The sequence below is a fragment of the Dermacentor variabilis genome, unplaced genomic scaffold (assembly GCF_050947875.1).
Source record: "Dermacentor variabilis isolate Ectoservices unplaced genomic scaffold, ASM5094787v1 scaffold_12, whole genome shotgun sequence".
In the NCBI taxonomy this organism is placed as follows: domain Eukaryota; kingdom Metazoa; phylum Arthropoda; class Arachnida; order Ixodida; family Ixodidae; genus Dermacentor; species Dermacentor variabilis.
In genome coordinates, this window is record NW_027460280.1 from 32,823,419 (window position 1) to 32,844,212 (window position 20,794).

General features: G+C 46.4%; 1 protein-coding gene and 1 pseudogene across 2 annotated transcripts in view; both read left to right on the plus strand.

Moving 5' to 3' along the window:
- Nucleotides 1–20,794, plus strand: part of LOC142566151 (rhotekin-2-like) — a 206,415-nt gene that overhangs the window by 69,042 nt on the left and 116,579 nt on the right. The gene's annotated exons all lie outside the window — the stretch shown is intronic.
- On the plus strand, nucleotides 20,422–20,601 carry LOC142566443 (U2 spliceosomal RNA; annotated as a pseudogene).

Genomic DNA, 20,794 nt, shown 5'->3' on the forward strand with positions numbered 1-20,794 from the left:
GCGCCGGCTGGGGTCGGGCGTGACCATCTGGCTACGGGGACGCGGGACAATGGACAACACGACGGCCGCGCTGCAAAGGTCGTCTGCCTTCGGAGGGGGCATTGAAACTTGTGTGTGCGTGTGTGTGTGTGTAAACCGTCTCGCGGAGAGGCGGCTGGTTTACGATGACGTCGAACGTTTTGCCTCGCCTAGGGATCTAGGGAACACGAAGTGGATATAACGAGCTGTTGTCGGCGGCTAGGGTGGGCTCGTCGTCGTGCTCTGTGCTCGTCAGTGTACTCGTGAGCTGTGTGCTCGTTTGCTGCATGCTTCGTCTTGCGGGCTCCATTTGGGAGTCACGCTAGACTGTGTAAATGTATCCCATGATCAACTGTAAATACTGTAAATAAATCCTGCTCGCCTAGTCCTGTCGCCCCAAGTTCCTCCGATCGTCTTACAAGCCCGACTCCAAATCTTACAAATGGTGGCAGCGGCGAGATCGTCCGGCAAATCCTACATTTGGTTGACGGCGGTGGGAACGACCTCCAAATCTTCCACTTTCCGCCCCCATTAGTAATGTCAGTTGTAATCGTAGTTGATCGTAATAGTAGTTGAAACGTCGGCGCGCTTAAAGTTCCTCGAAAGTCGGGCACCTTAGGCCCGCGCACCGCACGCTGCATCGCCGGGCGCTGGATCCGTTTAGGCGCTTGCGGGCACCGGATACCCTGATGTGCCAGGCGGTTAAGCGCCAATCCTGGAGTCAGGAGAACCCAGGTCGAATCCTGGGGGATAGGCCTTTATTTGCGGCTTATATGATTACGAGATTAGACGCCTACGACGTCAGGGTGGGAGCGTTCTCGAATGCACCAACAGATGACCACTCAGGGTGTCCACCAACCGGGAAAACTGGGAAAACAGGGAATTCTCAGGGATATTGAGTAGTTTGGAAAAACTCAGGGAATTTGTGCTTCTATCAGAGAAAATTAGCTGTAATTTTATTGAAAGGGTCGAAAGTCGAGGTAATGCTGGCTCGAGAAACAGACAGAAATCGTAATGAATCGTCTTTGACGCCCTGTCGTCGGCTGGAGGAGTTCAGTGTACAGTCAACGACCGACTTTCCAGATTCCCGATAATTTGGACGGCTTCGCGGCACCACCACGTACCCCATAGAGTCATTGTATCAGAACGTCTGAAATTTCGGACGTAAGAACTCTTCGCCGTCCCATTTTCCGGAGGCTTTGCCGTGACCGCAGGTCCGAAACGGCATTAATCAAAGCCACCGCCGCTGCCATTTTGATTACCTTGCCGCCTCGAACCGGCGTTCTCGCACGCAGATCCGCTGGCAGCTGTAGCCACCACTGCGGCAACGCTAGGCCTAGCTGCTTCAACGTTCGCTATGAAGCTTCTTGCGGTTGGGTGACGTGTTTTTTTATTGAAAGAATTCGCTGCTGTCAGCAATGGCACGGACTCCGCCTTTGGTCCTCGCGATTGGCTTAGAAGCTTGCAAAGCACGTTTCGTTGCATAATGCCGGTTTCCGAAAGTCAGCTTTGCCTCCGTATACAAATGTTACTTAGTGAAGCATACGCAAAAGTATTGCAGCGAAGCATAACAAGCGTGGAAAGGGGCTATTGCCATGGGACAGTATGTATTCCTTAATTATACACGCGTGCACCCGGTGTTTCCTGTCACAGTACAAGCATCGATATGCCTAATACGTGTACCGACAGGCCTTCAGGGCGTTTTAGAATGTACCTGTGGCGGTTTGAGCCCGTAAGCGCAGTAAATGACATGCATTTTTTTTTTCCAATTGGCCGATTTTTCTGTCGTTTCCGCGGCCCCTAGGGAGTTCGAAAAATCGGACGTGGACTGTACAACTGACCAAGAAGATGCTTCAAGTGGTCTGTCTGTGGTGAAGAACAGAAAGGACCTACGCATTGAGGAATGAACGGGAAAGGAAGCGTGCTGCCGCCGTTTTGAAGGAGCTTGAGCTCAAAAAACAAAGTGTTGGCTGATGCCGAGATGCAGGTGTCCCACATCCAAACCAAACTAAACTCTTCAAAGCAGTGAAACACAACACTGAGGCGTCGTGCGCGGGCTGAGAGTATGTCAGGACAGTTAAGGTTCACTTACGAGCTGCTGAGAGAGAATACCAATTGTTACAACGTTCTGGCCTCATACCACTGAGCTTGCTGTCAGTTGATAGAAATAGCTCATATTTGAAAATATTTGCTTCTGTATGCATCTACTTTTTATTGGTATTTGAGAATGTCCGACTCGATTTGCAATTTTTTTCGAAGGCACCTTATTTGATGTGCCATTTTACTAACCCCTCCCTTCTATTCTCTTTTTGAATAACATAAACACTACTCCTTAGTGTTCAAATTGGTCTAAGTCTTCTTTTTTTTTTTTCATATGCTTACTAGAGAGTGACAGCATCGGGCGATATGATTCCAGCCCGTCTTGACATAAAACATAGTTCTGCATCACTCAGGGAATTTTGCAAAGGCGCTCAGGGAAAACCTCGAAAACTCAGGGAATTCGGAAATGTCAACTTGGTAGACAGCTGGCACTTCTAGCGTATGATATCTTCTATCGCCTGTAAGGCGAAGGTTGTTGAAGTTGGCTCCTTCCCACAACGTCGCGTATTGTGGACAAGCCAACCTTACGACTTTTTCAAAGGTGGGGTGGGGGGGGGGGTAGAAGAATTCACGCACGTGAAGACTCTTCCGGAAGCTCGTTAAGGTTCGCATTTACAGCAGGGATGTTCGAATAGCGATATATTCGAATCGAGTACGAATGTTCGAGGAAAACGGCCTTAGACTATCGATTCGAATACCCAATATTTACTATTTCCAAATTAAGTGAAATACAAAGGTGGCGTGGAGTCCGTATGAACAAAAAAATAATAAAAAGCTTATTTACGTTATTTGATACGCGTAATGCTGTTAGCAAGTGGACGTCTGGTCAACTGAAAAGCTTGGAAATGAGAAATAACTGAACGTTAATCGTACCTGTTCCACCATAACAATGTCTGTAATGGCAGAAAGGCACGTCAGCAGATGCGACACGTCGCCGGTCAGGTAGTGGAATGTTCTGATCGATGAATGAGTTAAGTGTAGTACTACAGTAGCACAACTTATTTTAAAGAAATCCAAACATGGTGAGATTGGCCATATAATAAATTGCTTTGCCGAAATCGAGACAGCAAATTCATAGGCTGTGTAAGGCAAAGCATACTTAATTAAGGACTGGGAAAACTGCTGCGCTTGCTCGTGAGCTTACGTTGGCCCAATGGAATTCGGCAGACTGTAAAGGTCAGCGCCTTTCTTCCCTGGAACTTGATCTGAATCTCCGCCTTCCACATGGTTTACCACGACGGGAAGTAACTCTCATTTGTCGTCTGTGGCTTGGAGTAGTCTTTACTAATGCGTACTCCTACCTCATCGGAATGGCCACAAGTGCAGAATGTGAAGCTAACAGGTGCAAAAAGACGATTGCGCACCTTCTGTGTGAGTGTCGTCGTTTCAATGCAGAAATAAAGGTCCTCAACACCACGCCCGACAAGATTAACAGCCGTCCCCTTACGGAAGCAAAACCCTGGCCCCAGCCGACATCGTCCCGAACTGCTTTAAAAGCGCTGCAGTGGTGTGTTTTTTAAAAGAAATGAAACTCATTGAAATCTATAGAATGTGCGAATCACTGCGTTCTCTTTTTCTTTTTATCTTCTCTTGTTTTCTTATCTTTTCAGCCCCTTACCCCATCCCCCTGCGCAGAGTAGCCAAACGGACACCTAATCTGATTAACTTCTCTGCCTTTCACGTTTTGTTTTCCTTCTCTCCCTCGGAGGGAGGGAAAACAAAACCTATAATTTGCCGCAACAAGACCGACTTGATAGGTAATCGCACCCAGTAAGCTGTAAGTCTTTCTATAAGAGTTGAGTGAGGTGACTAAGGTGCCCCTTACGAGTAAAGCGCGATTCTGACAAGGTTTTGTTTTCAGTGTGGCAAAGCCCAGCAGCAGCGCTCGAAATGAACGATGCTCGCGGATGCCTGCAAGTCAATTTGGTTTCTGCTATATAAACTTTTCTCGGCTAGTACATCTGGTGTACCTGGATGCTGCTATTTTGTCTCAATCGATGTGTTTACTGGATCAGATTGCTGCATTCGTAATGCCTAGCGAAGTATATAGACTTCTATCTACACTGTGATTTGACGGCACCGAATTTCGCATTCCGTCACGAGGAGCGTTGCCCAAGGTTCGAACGCGTCGTCAAACTTCTTGATTCCCTGGCCACGTTCTGATTCGCGAATTATGCGCCTCGGGTTGAGTCCGACAGTCGATAATTATGCTGCGCTCGGCCTAGATATGTTACCTCGAGCCACCGCCGCCGCCACCGCCGCTGCCGCCGCCGCCGCGTATTGATTAAACAGGAGGAAGCGGAGCTAACAGCCCATTCATCGGTGCGTTTATTATAAGCGAGCGCGCATCTAGGCCACGTTAAGGCGCGGTGGCTGCTTCGAACGGTTAAGAGCTGGGGGCTCGAAATGAGTGGGGAAAAAAAAGGGGGGGGGAGAAAAAAAGTTGGAGAAACAGTGTGCCTCACCCTGCGCCATTAATGTATCGCAGCCGGGAGAGAAGGGGGGCCGCCGCGGAGGCGTTGACGGAACGGCGTGTACTGTGAACAAAACGGTGCAGGGTTGCTATAGGACGTGCCAGCTATTTTCTCGCTCATATATGTGTCTAACTATTCTCACGTTCGAACGGGCCTTCTCTCCTTTGGTTGACGCATGCTTACTGCAGCTTCGATGGCGGTGCACGGTTCTAGCCGAAGCATCGCACTGCACTGGCCAGTTGAGCAACACGGCCGCCCGTGCGATGCACTCAATCACTTGCACGGTGTCCGCACGATACGCGGAAGCACGCACCCGTCGATACTCGGAGACGGTTATTCCGTCCAAGGATGGTCTTCGATGGCTTCTCGGGAGGCCTTAGCGCGGCCGACGCCCACATAGGCGTCACCTCCGCGAAGGCCGCACTGCGCGCCACCGCGTTCGACTCGTTGCGCTTCGCGTAGATGTTGTCGCACGCGGTTATATATAAGGGTGAACGAACTTACGGGGACACGGCAATAAGGCACATAAGAAGCACTGGTGGTTTCTTTTTAGGCGCCTCCACATATGGAAATTGCTTCTTATTTTTTGCAAGCCATGCTACAGAACAGAAACGTAAGTTTTGTAAGAGAAAAAAAAAGTCACTTCGGAAACTGAAGGCGCCATTGGCGACAGCTACACCCGTGTGACCTCGACGTTGTCTTAGCTCGCAAATACAACTGCGCTTTCAAATTAAAAGTTTATTCAAGCGTTATTACATTTTTAGAGCGCAGCTCTTAGGCCCCCGTTCTTCTGTTTAGCGTCGGTGTCCCTCGGCGTAACCGAGCGAACGAGCACAGCGAAGGATGAACGAACGAACGCGGAGCGGGGGATGAAAGACGTTGATAGCGGAGAGCGCGATGCGGAAAGCGGAGGAGGAGGGTATGGTGAAAGTGCGAGAAAAAAGCGTAGTGCCGCGCAAGCCGGGCTCTGCGGCGATGACTGCTTCGAGATGGCGCTACAGTAGTGCGCTGTCATTTCTTCACCGAAGGCATGCGGCGAGTGCATCCACCGATACCATATATGGAAGCAAAGCGCTGCATGAGCGGAGGTCTGTCTGCGGCTGCTGTGAATCGCGCGCCTCTTGCGATCTCCCGATTAGCGAGGCAGCCGCGCCACACTTTGCTCCGTGTGCAATGTGCTGGCCGAGAGATTGTCCGCGCCAGCCAAGATATCGCGAAATCCAAACACGTATAGAGCTGCGGTCAAATTTCGCATTAGGAAGTATCGTAATCGTTGGTGAACTGTTTTTGTTACAAAATATATGTATATAATGCAGAAGGAGGTCCTAAAGTAAATACTGTCATGGGGACCTCCCGTTAAAACATGTATAAAATATAAAATGTACGGATAGCAACTAAGGCTTAAAACTACGGAAAAATATAAGGCAACATACTAGAAGTAAATAAACAAAGCGTCAGGTATTTCAAGATTACGCAGGAAGGAGCAAAAATAATATCTATTATGGATTGGAGATGTAAAGGCAATCATTAACGGCAATTTGTGAGTAACATAATAGTTACTTAAAATCAAGAGTGCGCAAAGCAACACAGCAACAATAAATTTTATAGGCAAATACTCATTCATGAACAATAATTGCGAAGAACAATCCCAGTTACACATTACTATTTTGCCTTACTCAGGTAACGTAATTTGTTAGTAAAAACAGTTTTAGAAGCCGTCGGAATCAGTACTGTGATGGGTACGGTTTTATATTTCATGGCAGAGAACTCGAAAGTGAAATGGCTCAAAAGAGGGTTGTCATATTACCGTAGTTCGTGTTTACTTTTGGCAGTAAAAGGTTCATTGTAAAAGATAACTATGAAAAAAAGAACCAGAGAGTTTTTATTTACTACATAAATTTTATTTCATGAAAGAAACAGAATATTTCATTTTAAAAATGTACTTTTTCTGTTTATGGTCAAAGACGGGATTTTTCTTGGTTTTAACATGATTGGTCCCCACACTGTAAAGTGAAAAAATCGCCGTGAATACTGTGAGTGAAATGAGATTTGTTCGTCTTTTTTACTATCCTCAATTATAACATTTGTGTGCAGCTTCACCAGCCACTCAAGTATAGGCGGATCTCTTACGCGCGAGTCAGTTGGTTTTAGTTTCTGAATAAAACACAACTGCACTGAAAGTGAGTTCATGGAACTCAAAGCATGACTATATATACATGTATAATCTCGTGGAGTAAATATTTTGACGTGTCGCTTAGTGCCGGGCGTCCTTGCGCCAGATGTCTTATCAGGTGGTCACATCTATACGTTTTACGTAGCGTGCTTATCTGCACATGTATAATGTGTTACAACCGCATACGAACATTTGACTATATCGTACTTCATTGAAAGCTGCAGTCATATGGGGAGTAAGGAAGTTACACCCATAAAGGAATAAACTGCGCAGCAATTACTTTATGCCATATTGCAGAAAAACAGTAAACAACTTATTATTGTGAAGTCACAGAAAAACAAGCTAACGGAAACAGAAGCCAACTGAAAAGGTGTGTTACAAAAATTGCCGTGCTTCTGTTGCTGTTTCTTCGAAAAAAAAAAAAAGAGAGAAGTGTTCTTCTGTTATGAAAACCATGTGTTATTCTAATTGTAAAGTTGCGTTTTGGTAAGTAGCTCAGTGGGAATGCCACCATCACGACTCCTAAGCAATAATAGATCTCGCATAAGTTTAAATGCGCGAGTTAGTGGTAGAATATCGGGGTTGCGGTAAATGTGTGTCTGCAGATACGCTGTACGAACCGTGAGCGGTTATTTGGACTGTCCGGTTCTGAAGGTGGACGAGGAATGACAGGTGTGTGGGGGTGTACGCGTCAGCCCAGGATGAAGCACAGCATAGGTGTAGTGGCTGATAATGAAAGCATAGTAAAGCGATTTCAAAATACTTTGCTGGACGCAGTGCCTTGTTCGAGTGAGTACGCGGATGCCAAAAAGCAGTTTTCTCAGCCCCTGATTTTGCTTGAGTATAGTATTTTAGTTGAAGTTCTAGTGCAACGCCCATGAAAGTAATATAATTTCGATAAGGGGATGACGGCAGCTATCTATGTAAATTTAAAGGGTTCTGGTAGGCGTCTCTTTCTTTTTAGGGCGAATTAAATAACACAAGGCTTGTTTTGACAAGCTTTACTTTTATTACGCAGTGAAGCAATATTGCCGATATCGGCGTTTAACTTTGCTAGGAGGCTGGCAATATCTTTATCACTGTGATATATCGCTTCCACAGGAATGAAACTTTTTTTGTCACTTTCTAGGCAGTGGGATCGTTTCTCGATTTGGTCTCAGTGTGGTCCACTGTAGTTTTCACTAATTTCAGCTTATTTCCTTCATAGCTGTGTGCAGTACAGTAATCAACAAATGGTTGCTGTTCATCTGGATGCACAGCAGTCGCCATTGAAAACCTATACCTGCTATGTTGGCAACGGAATAAAAATTCCCATTATGCTGCGCTCGGTGCTTAGATAGGCTTAAAAATATTCCTGTTTGGTTGTTTCTGAGCAACCCTGTTCCAAAAATACTAAGAGAAATAATGAAATGTTAAGTTCTCGTGAAAATAAAATTCCTTTGTCTTTCAACATGCAGTTCGGTAACCAGTTCGATTAGCTACTACTGTCAACATTTTATTTTTCATTCTTGAATCCACGCTGATAGTAAAAGAACAGTCATTACGTGCATTTCGATGACCAATGATGTCGACCAATGATATGCTTGAGCAGTTTAATGCCGCCGGGGATGACTGAAAACGATAATTATTACAGATTCGGCTCCGCATATAGTTATATAAGGGCATGACGTATACATATATTCAGTAATCTGGATTGGGAACTCTTCAGGTGGTCGCTAGAAGAATTAAATGAATTGAATGTTTGATGTTTAATGGCGCAAGGGCCAGGTATGGCCGAAGAGCGTCATGCATGTGTTAATGAGTTCGCAGTGAACTGATGAGTTCTGTGAAGTTAATGTGACTGGGCTGTAAAGGGGCCTAAAAGAGTTGATGTAAATTGCATAAGATCCACGTGTAATAAAATTATGGCAATGACTAATGACGTGTACTGTGAGCATTAAAATGCATTGCCAAGGAATGATGCAATCTACAAAACATGTGAGATGCTGAAATTGGCTAGAGCGCTACTGTCTCACCAGAGCCCTTGAAACACAAGGGCCATAGAATTAAATGGAAGCTGCAAAGAATACAATCAAATTAACTATTAACAGCTTGACAGCACAAAAAACTACCGCTTCCTTTTTCTTAATGATGCGGAAGGGCGGAGCGACTAAACATCAAGCATTTATGTTGTATGTCAATATACATCGCCTCCCCCCTAAAAAAATGAAAGAAAAAAAAACGCATCAGTTAGTGTAACAGTGTGGCGAACCGTGCTTCACCGCAGTGCACCCACCCTTACGACCTACGCATTCGCTGCAGCCGAGTGGTCGAAGAGGTATCTAGCCATTGTTTTGTAAAATGCTCGAGCGTCCATTTACGAAAACAATGACGAAACCACCGGTTGACCATCTGACAAACATGCGAGGAAATTACTGCAGCAGCAGAGAGCTCCACGGCGAGCTCTCATCAAAAGTGCGGGTGCGCAATGAGAAAGACTGTCCTTTTGTCCGAATAGCTTCCAATGGCTGCTTTCTGAACCATGAAATGTTGTCAAAATGTGCACCACTGTTACCGTATCTATAAATTTGTATACAAATATAATGTTAATTTTCGAAGTCTGCAGATATTTGTTGCTTCCACATAAGATTATATTTCTGCTGACTTCCTCAGCAGTTACACATCGAAACATCGCTTAACAATTGTTTTATTGCTTCCAAACTCAGTTTATTTTCCATTTTCAAAAATAAGCTGAACCAGATGCGGTGGTAGCTGTACTTCTACGAAGGAGCATTGAACTGCAGCGCCGCTGCCATCAAGAATCTGCCGGAGAGCACTTGCAACAAGCTTTTAGCATATAATTGCTGCCAGCGCAAGGACGCAACAAACGACTTGACTAGACAGGCACAGCGTTCTATCTTGTCGTTTGCTGCGCCTTCGTGTTGGAAACCGCAATGTCCAATCAACTCCCCCAACAGCACATTATTGCAAACTCTAGTAGCGATCATTCTCTGTACTCTTTTCATACACTTTCAATTTGCCATTTGATGAAGTAATGCGTCAACTCGAAAAGAGTTCTCAGCCTGTACGCCGGGACTGTGGGATGTTAAGTAACGGTTTTTATCCTACCTTCCCTAAAAGTGTCTTATGTATTCGTTTCCCCAAGAATCCAAGTTGTAAGCAAAGCGGTCTTTTTTTGATATTTCTATATTATGAAAACGAGAAAGTCTGCGGGGTGTTTTTAACATTACTTGCTCGCCAAAACAAAGCATTTTGCAGCATTGAATGTGAGCAACAAATGTGAGCAACAAATGTGAGCAACAAATGTGAGCAACAAATGTGAGCAACAAATGTGAGCAGCAGCTTGTCAGGCGAAAGTGATACATTCTCGAGATGGAACAGGCACTAGCCTAAGGTTTGAAAGAAAATAAAACATATAATGACGTTTCGGGACCGCTACGGACTCTTTGTTTACAAGAGTGCCTGTTTTATTTCGACATCCTAAGGAGGAGATCGAGAAAGGAGCAGTGCAGGAAAGTCGGGGGGAGTGGGGGGGGGGGGATTCTTACCCTTTTCGTCTCGTTGCGATTCTCTCTTGCGTCTGCGAGTTTGGGCAGCGTTCGACCATATAAGTAAAATTAAATTATGGGTTTTTACGTGCGAAAACGACGATTTGATTACGAGGCACGCCGTAGTGGGAGCTCCGGAATAACTTAGACCACCAGGGGTTCTTTAACGTGCACCTAAATCTAAGTACACGGATGTTTTCACCACACAAGTACCCGCGACGTTTTCTTCACGCGGCGCCAGCCGCTGCAGGGCGCCGTACAGCGCGCGTGTTTGTCTCAAGATAGCTCTAAACCTAAGTGCCTGCGCCGCCTTTCATATATGCGGCTCCAATTCTGTTGCAAACAGTGGACATGCTTTCATTCAAGTGCACTGCTTTCGTGCGCTTTGCACGTCCGTATGTTGATTGTTACAGGGGAACAGGACAGGAATCTGTCGAGGACGAAGTGAGGAGCAACGAAAAACACACATTTCTGTACTCTTCCCCTGTAACGATGAACAAACAAGACCAACTCGGAAACTCTGCAAACTGCGCATCGTTTATGCTGTGAGCTTTCTTTGACGGCTTCGCGCCGCCTAAAATGCGTACAGACGCTTTCCAAACCGCTTTGGGCATGTGTTATCTGTAGGAAATCTAAATTCTTTAAAGGGCCCCTTACTAGGTCTAGCCATTTTGAGCTGACAAGCGCAAAGCATACAATGCGCGATAACGAGCGTGTCTGCAAAGTATTAGATCGCTACGCGCCGCGGAAAGATGTAAAATTTCAAACCGAACACCGTTTTCCCTTCTCCTCGCGGCCGCCGCGCTCCAAGCCGGAGGATGACGTATACGCGCTAGTGCACCTACGTACACGTGTTCGCGCTTTGACGTCGCTCGTAGTCACACGTGACTTCGAGAATTATTCAAGGCGGCATCTGTTATTTGTGTAATAGGTTGCTAGAATAGAAATTAAAGCTTAGAAAAATAATAAAACACACACACCGAATGTCTGCATGTTTTTATTTTACTTTGCACCTCAGCAAGGGAGGTCTACTTCCGTTTCGTCTGCATGTCCCCACCGTCGTGCAGTCACGCGCGCAGACACCGAAACTATATGTCATTTTCTACCGTGTTCCAGCGCGAGATCATGCTCTGTGATCCGCTTGTGTCTGCCTCAGTATTTGTGTAGCACTGACTTACACCGCTAGTCATCCCGGCCGCGGCGACCGCATTTCGATGGGGGCGAAATGCGAAAACACCCGTGTACTTAGATTTAGGTGCACGTTAAAGAACCCCAGGTGGTCGAAATTTCCGGAGTCCTCCACTACGGCGTGCCTCATTATCAGAAAGTGGCTTTGGCACGTAAAACCCCATAATTTTTTTTTTTACACCGCTAGTCAGGTGTCCTCGTGCACAGCTCACAATATTGTGCGCTGCGCGAAACGAGACAATCGCAACCGCTCGTGCGCAACGCCGTCAGCGGAAGTGCACCGCGCCGCTAAAAAGAAAGGAGAAAAAAAAAAGAAATGATGGTGTTGGCCCGTGACGTAGGCGTCACGCGATCCTCGAGTAGAGTACTCATTCCTCGAGGACCGATATGGGAGAACGCAGGGAAGGAATTTCGCTTGCGGAGGCTAGACGCGGCAAGTGGAGAGAGCGTATATGTTTGTGGTGAAGCTCGCCTCCTGAAATCATGGGTTCGCGGCACTGAAATATTTCGATCTCAGCTATTAATGGGGCTGATTTGAATACTTTTTGCGGCAAAACGCTGTCTAGAGGACACCCGATAACTTCCAGCGTATAACCACAATTTGCTATGCGGCCTTGGTGAGGGACCCTTTAAGGTAGGCTGCTGAAGTGCGCGAGATCTTCGAACGGCGGCGATGAAGTTCTTTTTTTTTAACTTCGAACAATTTTATTTCAGTCTAAAAAACATGCTCGAATTACATCGCTACAGATTACTTATCTGCCCAGGCGGACATCATTTGCAATAAAAACTAAAGCAATACATTTACTAATTCAACTAATCGCATTACTTCGTAGTTACCAACTTTACGGCGCATGCTTATATTGGAAAGTTGAAGAGAATAGCCACAGAATTCTAGTTCAATGTTCATGCATTTCAGTATGACCATATAGACCGAAGTAACTGGCGCCAAATTATTCGTTCAGTGGTTACGCAGGCGGCATTGCGAAACGTGACTTTCTGTCTAAACTCTGTGTGACGTAAAAACGTGGCATTTGAAGTAAAAGCGTGGCGTAGCATTTCCCTTCTTCCCACGAGCTCATTCCGATTGGCGGTTTGCGCTATTCCATATTAGATGCATAGTTACTTCAGCACAGCAGGGGCGAAATGGACCACTTTATCGCGGGTTATAGCCAAGCTTCGTTTTACACCACCTTGCTACGTCACAGGTGGGTCGCAGTGCGAGCCTCTCTTCGCAGTGCTGTGTGCCTAATTGGACTAATTAGGCAAATTGAACGAATAACCTGACGCCAAACATTTCTGTTTACATGGCCGTTTTGAAACGTAGAAACATATAACTAGAATTTTGTGGTGATTCCCTTCAACTTATCAATATAAAGATGCCCCATAAAATTTGTAACGAAGAAGTTAAATAATGCAATTAGATTAATTAGTGAATTGATTGCTTTGGTTTTTTTTGTAAATGAGGTTTTCCTGGGCATATACTTAACTTGTAGTGACGTGATTCGGTAACTGGTGAGCTTTTTTAGTGTTCGTGGATGGAGTAGCTTACTCTAGGAGAGCGAGATGGCGCTTCCGGCGTCGCGCCGCACGTTGCCTCAGGCGAATGCGAAACCGTTACGGTACCTGCCCTGCTTCTGTGCGATCAGTTGTAGGAATACAACTGGATCTACGCTAACGCACTGTGCTTCATCCATGCTGCAGAATGTGGAGCGGTAGTGCAAGGACATCTGCAGTATAGTTAGCTGCAAAAATAGTGACTGGCATATTATGGAACGGAATCAATCTGTGTGGCCAAGTTCACGGACCACTGCTGCACAAGGACTGCCTGTGTGTCCGGCCCTTCGCGAAGGACAACAGATTTTCTCGAGGATAAAAAAAAATCGCTCACCTGCCAGCCTTGTATCGCAAACCTTTGAGCAAAGGGCTTGAACCGCGGAACTTTGGCAAGAGGGAGTACTGCTTCTCACATACACTCTAAAAATGTTTACACCCTCTGGGGTGTATATCTGCCACACAAAAATAATGCCTTGCTTTCAATCATGTGCCTTGTTTTCGTTTCCTTAAACGCCGCGCCCGCTATACTTTCCTGTCAGGAATGCTATGTCATAGTGATAATGCGCATGCCGTTCGTTACTGAGAAGTACCGGGCTCGCCGCGTTAAAGAAAGGAAATGCGGACAAGACAGATGACGTTTATTGTTGTGTGGCGAGATACGACTCAAAGAGTGTAAACGTTCCTTAGAGTGTAGTGACAAAGGGAGTAGCACCGCTTCCTGGCATAGTAATTTTCTGGCACGTCATCTACACACATCCACCCCCACTCACTCACGCCAACTTTATCGCCCAAGTATTAATTAAGGATAAGTGAATGGGCGTACTCTAGAATCAATCCGCTGAAGCGCGGGTGACTGACTAGACCGACAGCACACGAACGTACGAAGATCAATGATTCGTGACGCTCCACAGAGTAAGCGAGTGACTAGCGATAATACGTCTTTGCTACAAGTTATCACAAAGCAGAAAACGTCAACGTTCCAAGCCTCTTCAGCTGCAAGAACCCATCTACCGCAAACTGAGCACACCCGCGAGCGATCAGGCATAAAATAAACAATCAGATAATGACCACACCAAGGACCCTTAGAACTGATCCTGATTTAATTAATAAGCGGAAAGTTTGGACAGCTTGGAATACATTTCTAGGCCCTATTCTAGTATACAAGTACCGTCTACGCTGCTCGCACCGTTTGGACAAGGCCTAATGAGCTTCGAAAGCGCTTGCAATGTCCTCTGAAGCTGTTGGCAAAGCTTCGTGCCGTCCACCCAGTTACCGTCTACGATGTCTCCCGAAACAGAAGTTTGCAGAGCCGCACCGGCGTCATGCACATGCAAAGGAGGCAGCCGAGGCAATGCATGGACGTGTCACCACGTGATCAATCATAGGGGCGCCCACAGTATCGCATTGAAAAGGGACTACGCGTTGGTGCTGCGACGCCGCCGCAGGCTTCTTGTCTTTATTTTTGTGCTCGAGTTAAAGCGTTGTCACACGTGTACCGTTTGTGGTCGTTAAACGCGGTCGTTGTCCTAGACATTGCGTTTTCTCTCTTCATTCTCCCCTCCCCCCCCCCCCCATGGAACCCTGCTATACTGCTAAACGAAATCAATGACAAGCCCAGAGAACAACTCAGTGACAATTAAGTCACACGAGAAAGCGGCTATGGCTCTTACCGAACCCTATCACTCTTGGAAGTGGTCATTGTAAGCTGCACGTGTCGCACCGCATGAACTCAGGTGATTAAAGGGGAAAGTATTGTTATGTTTAAACGAAATGTAGACAGAACAATGAAAACAGAAATGAAAGGGGTCGTAAAGTCTACTTGCTGCAGGTGAGAATCGAGCTGACACCTTCCGCATTACGCGGCTTCGTACAGCTGTAACAAAAGAATTGATCCAATAGTTTCCCCTTTTCTCTCGGGCGTGACACTGGTATTACAGAATTGAGTTCGCCGCAAGATGAAGAAACTTGCTTTGTGCACTTGCTGCAATTTATAAATGCATTGTGGTGATTGCTCGAACGCACGTGCAGACTGTTTCCTTTCTGCTCCCGTAGTCCCTACGAAATTGTCCCCAGTAGTCGACGGACTGCTCGTAGCGGACATTGAAATAGCAGCGATGATCCGATTCGTAAGAACTGTCGTATTCTGCGCGCAAGATCTCTATGTTTTTTCCGGGTAGTACATGGTCGGGAAAGAAGACGAGCCGTGGTGTTAAAGAAAAAGAGAAAGCTCGTAATTTTTCTTCGCGATACGCTTTCATCGCCTCATTCGTGCCTCTTCACTCTCCTCGGCCCTTTTCGCTCTTCATTTATGTCGTTCTTCTTGCTTACTGAACTTTTTTTTTTTTCTTCTACACCGTGCCGCCGAATGTCGCGTTCTCGCATCCGGTACGTGTCTCCCAATCTTTATATATATATATATATATATATATATATATATATATATATATATATATATATATATATATATATATATATACTTGTCCGCCTCAAGTGTCGCCGCAATCCGAGGTCACGATCGCACAGCGCGTGGGATTGGATGCGTTATCCTCGGCCACGCGTCGGGTGCAACGCTGTCGAAGCTCGGCTCTGTGCACTTTGTTTTTTTTTTTTTCTCTCCCCCCCCCCCTCCTCCGCCGGTTTTGCTTTTTTTTTTTCGTAACGAGATCTCGGAAAAGCTGTTTCCGTCTGCGCCTAGGCGGTGTGCGTTGCGTAAAAAGAACGACGCTCGCGGGGGTGAGGAGCTCCCCGTAATCAAGGCGAGCCAATCTTTTTTTCGCTCGGCAAGTAACGATCCGTCGCATGGGGCTGTCGACAAGCTTCCTCGCCGTTGGTTCAATTTTTAGCGCGGCCAAGGCGGGCCAAATACGTATATTGCGCTGTAAACGCGGTCGTCAAGAATGCTGCTCTGCACGTTCAATAAAAAATAATAATAATAAATAAATACTAATACTAATAATAAAAATTAAGAAAATAGCATTTTTGATATGTAAGTTGTATTTGATATGGTAGTCCATTTCGTCCCAAATGCTAGCGTACTTAAACGTTTGTGCGAAATGAAGCACTCCCAAGATCCTAAGTACCTTTCCTCTTTTGCTATCTCAGTCTTTCCTGGTCTATATTTCAGAAGTAAAGCAAATTTTGTTCTTACGTTTTCTCTTAAGACCTGTAGCACATGTGTTAGTGTTGAGACTTGCATCTGATGTGCATTGTCATATTGTACGCGTAAGGCGAATACTTGTGTGGTAGTGCGCTATCTATCTCTGGCCGGCCGAACCAATTCGCTGTAGGCAGCTCCTGCACACTTGCCTATAGCGCGAGAGCGGTGCGCGACAGCACATGTCTGCGCCCCCTATAGTAGAGGTGCCTGGTTCGAGACCATTTCTTTCTCAGAAGATTGCGCTCCCTGATTAGCCTGAGTGGTGAGGAGAGCCGTCGCAGTTGGCGACTTGTATATCGGAAGAGAACAGCCGTTTACGATAGGTAGCGAGGCACTGGAAGTGGTAAGGGAATACATCTACTTAGGGCAGGTAGTGACCGCGGATCCGGATCATGAGACTGAAATAATCAGAAGAATAAGAATGGGCTGGGGTGCGTTTGGCAGGCATTCTCAGATCATGAACAGCAGGTTGCCATTATCCCTCAAGAGAAAAGTGTATAACAGCTGTGTCTTACCAGTACTCACCTACGGGGCAGAAACCTGAAGGCTTACGAAAAGGGTTCTACTCAAATTATGGACGACGCAACGAGCTATGGAAAGAATAATGATAGGTGTAACGTTAAGGGATAAGAAAAGAGCAGATTGGGTGAGGGAACAAACGCGAGTTAATGACATCTTAGTTGAAATCAAGAAAAAGAAATGGGCATGGGCAGGGCATGTAATGAGGAGGGAAGATAACCGATGGTCATTAAGTGTTACGGACTGGATTCCAGGGGAAGGGAAGCGAAGCAGGGGGCGGCAGAAAGTTATGTGGGCGGATGAGATTAAGAAGTTTGCAGGGACGACATGGCCACAATTAGTACATGACCGGGGTAGTTGGAGAAGTATGGGAGAGGCCTTTGCCCTGCAGTGGGCGTAGCCAGGCTGATGATGATGATGATGATGATGACGATGCGAAAAAGGCACGCCTTCGCTTTGCACCTTGGCGACTATAGTGGGGCTATAGTCTGGCGTAGGGCTTTGATCAAAGGAAGCAGTGGAAGCCAAACGCATAGCGAGAAGCACGAGCGGCGGCGACCTGCGCATCGCGCTCTGTATAGAACGGGTGGTGTGCGGTATACAGCGCAAGTGCATTAGCTGGTGCTCTATAAACAAGTGCGGTGTACTAGTAAAAGGCAGTGTATGTTGAGGCCAAATTACTCGAATTTAATGGCGTGTTGGACTGTGTGTCTAGACATATAGACTGTGTGTTGGACATATAATGGGTGTTAAACCGGCATCTACATCATGCAAGTTAAGCAGTGCGAAAGGACGAAAGCAGAGTGAGCGCTGCAGTCCATTGTGTGCGTGTGTGTCTTCGTCTTTTCGTGCTGTTTAACTTTCATGATGTCGCACAAACTTGCCCAAACTGACATACTCTCCAGCATTTATAACGTCTGTTCGCATCAGCTGCGTCATTTCTTCCACCACAAGTAGTAACTTTTTCAATTATTGTTAATATCAACTGAATACAAGTAATAACTGTCGCATGTCTTTTTGCTCACGTTTCGGCTCTATAGGCACCCTTCTCTAGTTCAATTTGTAGTCAGGGTCCGTGAAGGCTTGAAGGAGAGCAAAAAATCGGTGCTTAAATTCGCGTTAAAACGGTTGTCAACCAATTTCGTCTCCTTCTTTCTTTCTTTCTTTCTTCGCGCAATTGTATTCTCCAATAAATCTGTACAGCTGAGCCGGTTCGTTGGTACGTGTGACTTAGACGGAACTGACGGCAGACGCCCGGGGCGCACACAAAACACACGAGTGCTAATACAGTATACAGACAAGGAAGTTTTGTGCGTCTTCTGTCTGTCCCTTCTACTGCGCTGTGACTTTTTATTCCTATACGTTCATAACAGATCTTCATTATATCTTACGCGCTTTTTTTCCCTTATTGGCTGGTCAAAGTGGAACTTTACCCGCCTCTATTATTTATTCTCCTTCTGCCTCTTTTCAAGTATTGTATTATTATTATTTCATATTTTCACCACCTATATCATTAGTTAGCTTCCGCTTTCTACGCCAGTTCACTTTCACACCCGCCTGAAATAGTACACACACCTCTTCGCGTTTTAATGTCGTTCCCGTGACGAGGACATCCGTGAGGATTTTACCTTGGAAAACGTCACGGGTGCGAAGACGGAAAGGCGCGTTCTGGTGTGAAACTGCGGAGGCGTGTTTTTTGTCGACCTTGCTTCTTTCCGTCACTGAAAATTCTCGTGAAGTCTTTCGCACCCTAGAAGTGTGCCGCGTAATCTGAAACCTAGCGCACTCTTGTTGGTGACATGAATTTACCAGGAATCGCGATGCCCAGTGGCTTATCGGTTTGACAGCGCAATACTTTACATCGTAAGGGTTGAGGTCGGACATGAAATAGATGGTAGCTGACCCATGCCGTCGTCCAACTCATCCACGCTGAGGACGTTGTTGAAGGGAAGGACTTGTTCTCATCGAGAACGAGGAATATGAGATTTATTTACAGTATCTACATGAGAACGTTACAGTTCATCAGTCTGGCATGACTGAAAGAGAATGCACACTCAGCAGCCGCGCAACAGCTGCTTATAAACACTCTGTCCTCCCTAGATCCCTAGGTGAAGGAAAACTGCCGTTCAGCCTTCGACCAATTGGAGCGTCCAAAGTCATCGTAACCGACCCGTCTTTGAGGGGGGGGGAGGTTTACACACTCACTTCCTCACAGGTTTCACTGAACACACCGATGTGAGAGGGTTCTCGCATACAGAGGTCCTGACGCGAGCAGGCGCCTCTTTGATCCCAGAGCTGACCCCGCATACAGTGGCCGCCGCGTCTTTCCATTGACTGACCACATCTGGTACCCGTGAGACCGAACCGCAAAACATCTTCCATGAGTTCCCCCGCTCCAAACAAACCGAGATGGCGACGGCGAACCCACTAACAATACTTGGTCCGCCGACCGCGTCTAGACATGGTGGCGCCGGCGGGTGGTTGACGCGGCGCGTTGTCGTCCTTACAAAGCGAGTCGCCGCAGCAGACTGGGAGCGGTCGGAGGTCGCTTCTCCGTAGATCGCCAGCCCCCGCTGGCCGGTTTTAACAACGTACGCGCACAAGTCTACGGTGGCGCATGCGGTACGTTGTTGTAAGCGCTAAACCAAAAAGCACCTTCGCACTTGTGCTATCGCGCACCTCAGATGCCTGCATGCGTGTTTATGAAAACGATACATGGGTATCGACATATCGAGCAACTCTTCAGTATCATGGACAAAATGATGCGCTAAGTTACGGATACTGTAATTAAGGAAGAGGAAATGAGGTCGCATATGCTTTGCGCATTCTTCTGTGGTGCAACGCAGGTTTATCACTCTCTTCCTGGACTACGCTGACGCAAAGAGATGTTCCGTCCGTAAACCGACGATGTTAGAAAAATGTCTATTACTGCAGAATAAGGCGTGTATACTTGGACGAGTTGGTAAGACATGAGAAACCTAGTCGCAACCGCAAACAGTAAGCGCCGATTTCCAACGGGTGTGTAATTACACAATAGCGATATAGAGGGTGTTTCACGTAACTTTGACGAATGAGACCGACAGTATGCTTTGGCCCACTGTAACTGTAATGTAACTGTAACTGACCCACTGTAATGCTTTGGCGCTGTGGGTTCCTTAATAAATAAATAAAATAAGTATATTGTTCGTAGTCTTGAGCTACTCAAGCTATTTTTTGAGGTGTGATATAGTTAGCTGAGTAGTTATGTTTAATCACGGAAGTATTGAAACATTCGTTTTAGGGCATAAGTCGTATTTGGGAAGCTCTAGAGCGTGTTCAGAAGACCCGATGTTGTTTTTATGAAGTTACTTCTTGCGTGGTTCTTTTTCCCAGGCTCTGTAAAGAAAGCCTGCGAAATATTAAGTATAAATAAATAAATAAAATCATGAGCCATTCCACTCTGTGAAGGTGGATGACCAGCGAAGCTGTTTAGCACACGACACGGAGGTGACACAGAATTTTTAACAAAGGTAAAAAGTCATTTACCGTGATTCTGTACATTCGCGTGGACGACGGGAACTCCGCCAAGAGGAGCTGGAGGGAAGCAGACACGCGTGACATCGACGGGGCCGACACCACGTGAGAGCGGAAGGAAAGGAGATACGCAAGTGCTTGGAACGCCGACAAAGAGAGGGCGATGCGAACGTTGACATGGCCGACGCGGGTCAAAGTGTAGTATCTGTTCTTATCAGCTTAATATCTTGTACGGGTTGCTCTTGGACCCAATATATTAAACCTGTTTTTGCAAGTTGGGGGAGTGTTTGAAGCCTGGTACACCCGAGCCGCGGGTAGGCACGGCATTGCATGATCTTCGGGATCGGCTCACTGTTTTTGCTCGCAGAACCCTAGCCCATAAACAGCGTCGCTGAAAAAAAAGAAAAAAAAAAAACTTCACTGCGCTCTTGCGCGTCTGGCATGCAACGGTCCCAGCCGTGTTTTCAAAGAATTAAAGCCGCATGCCCGTTGTAAAAAGAAATGATTGGTCCCGGCTTCCAGGCGGTCGTGTCAGAACCCCGCCTTTGTA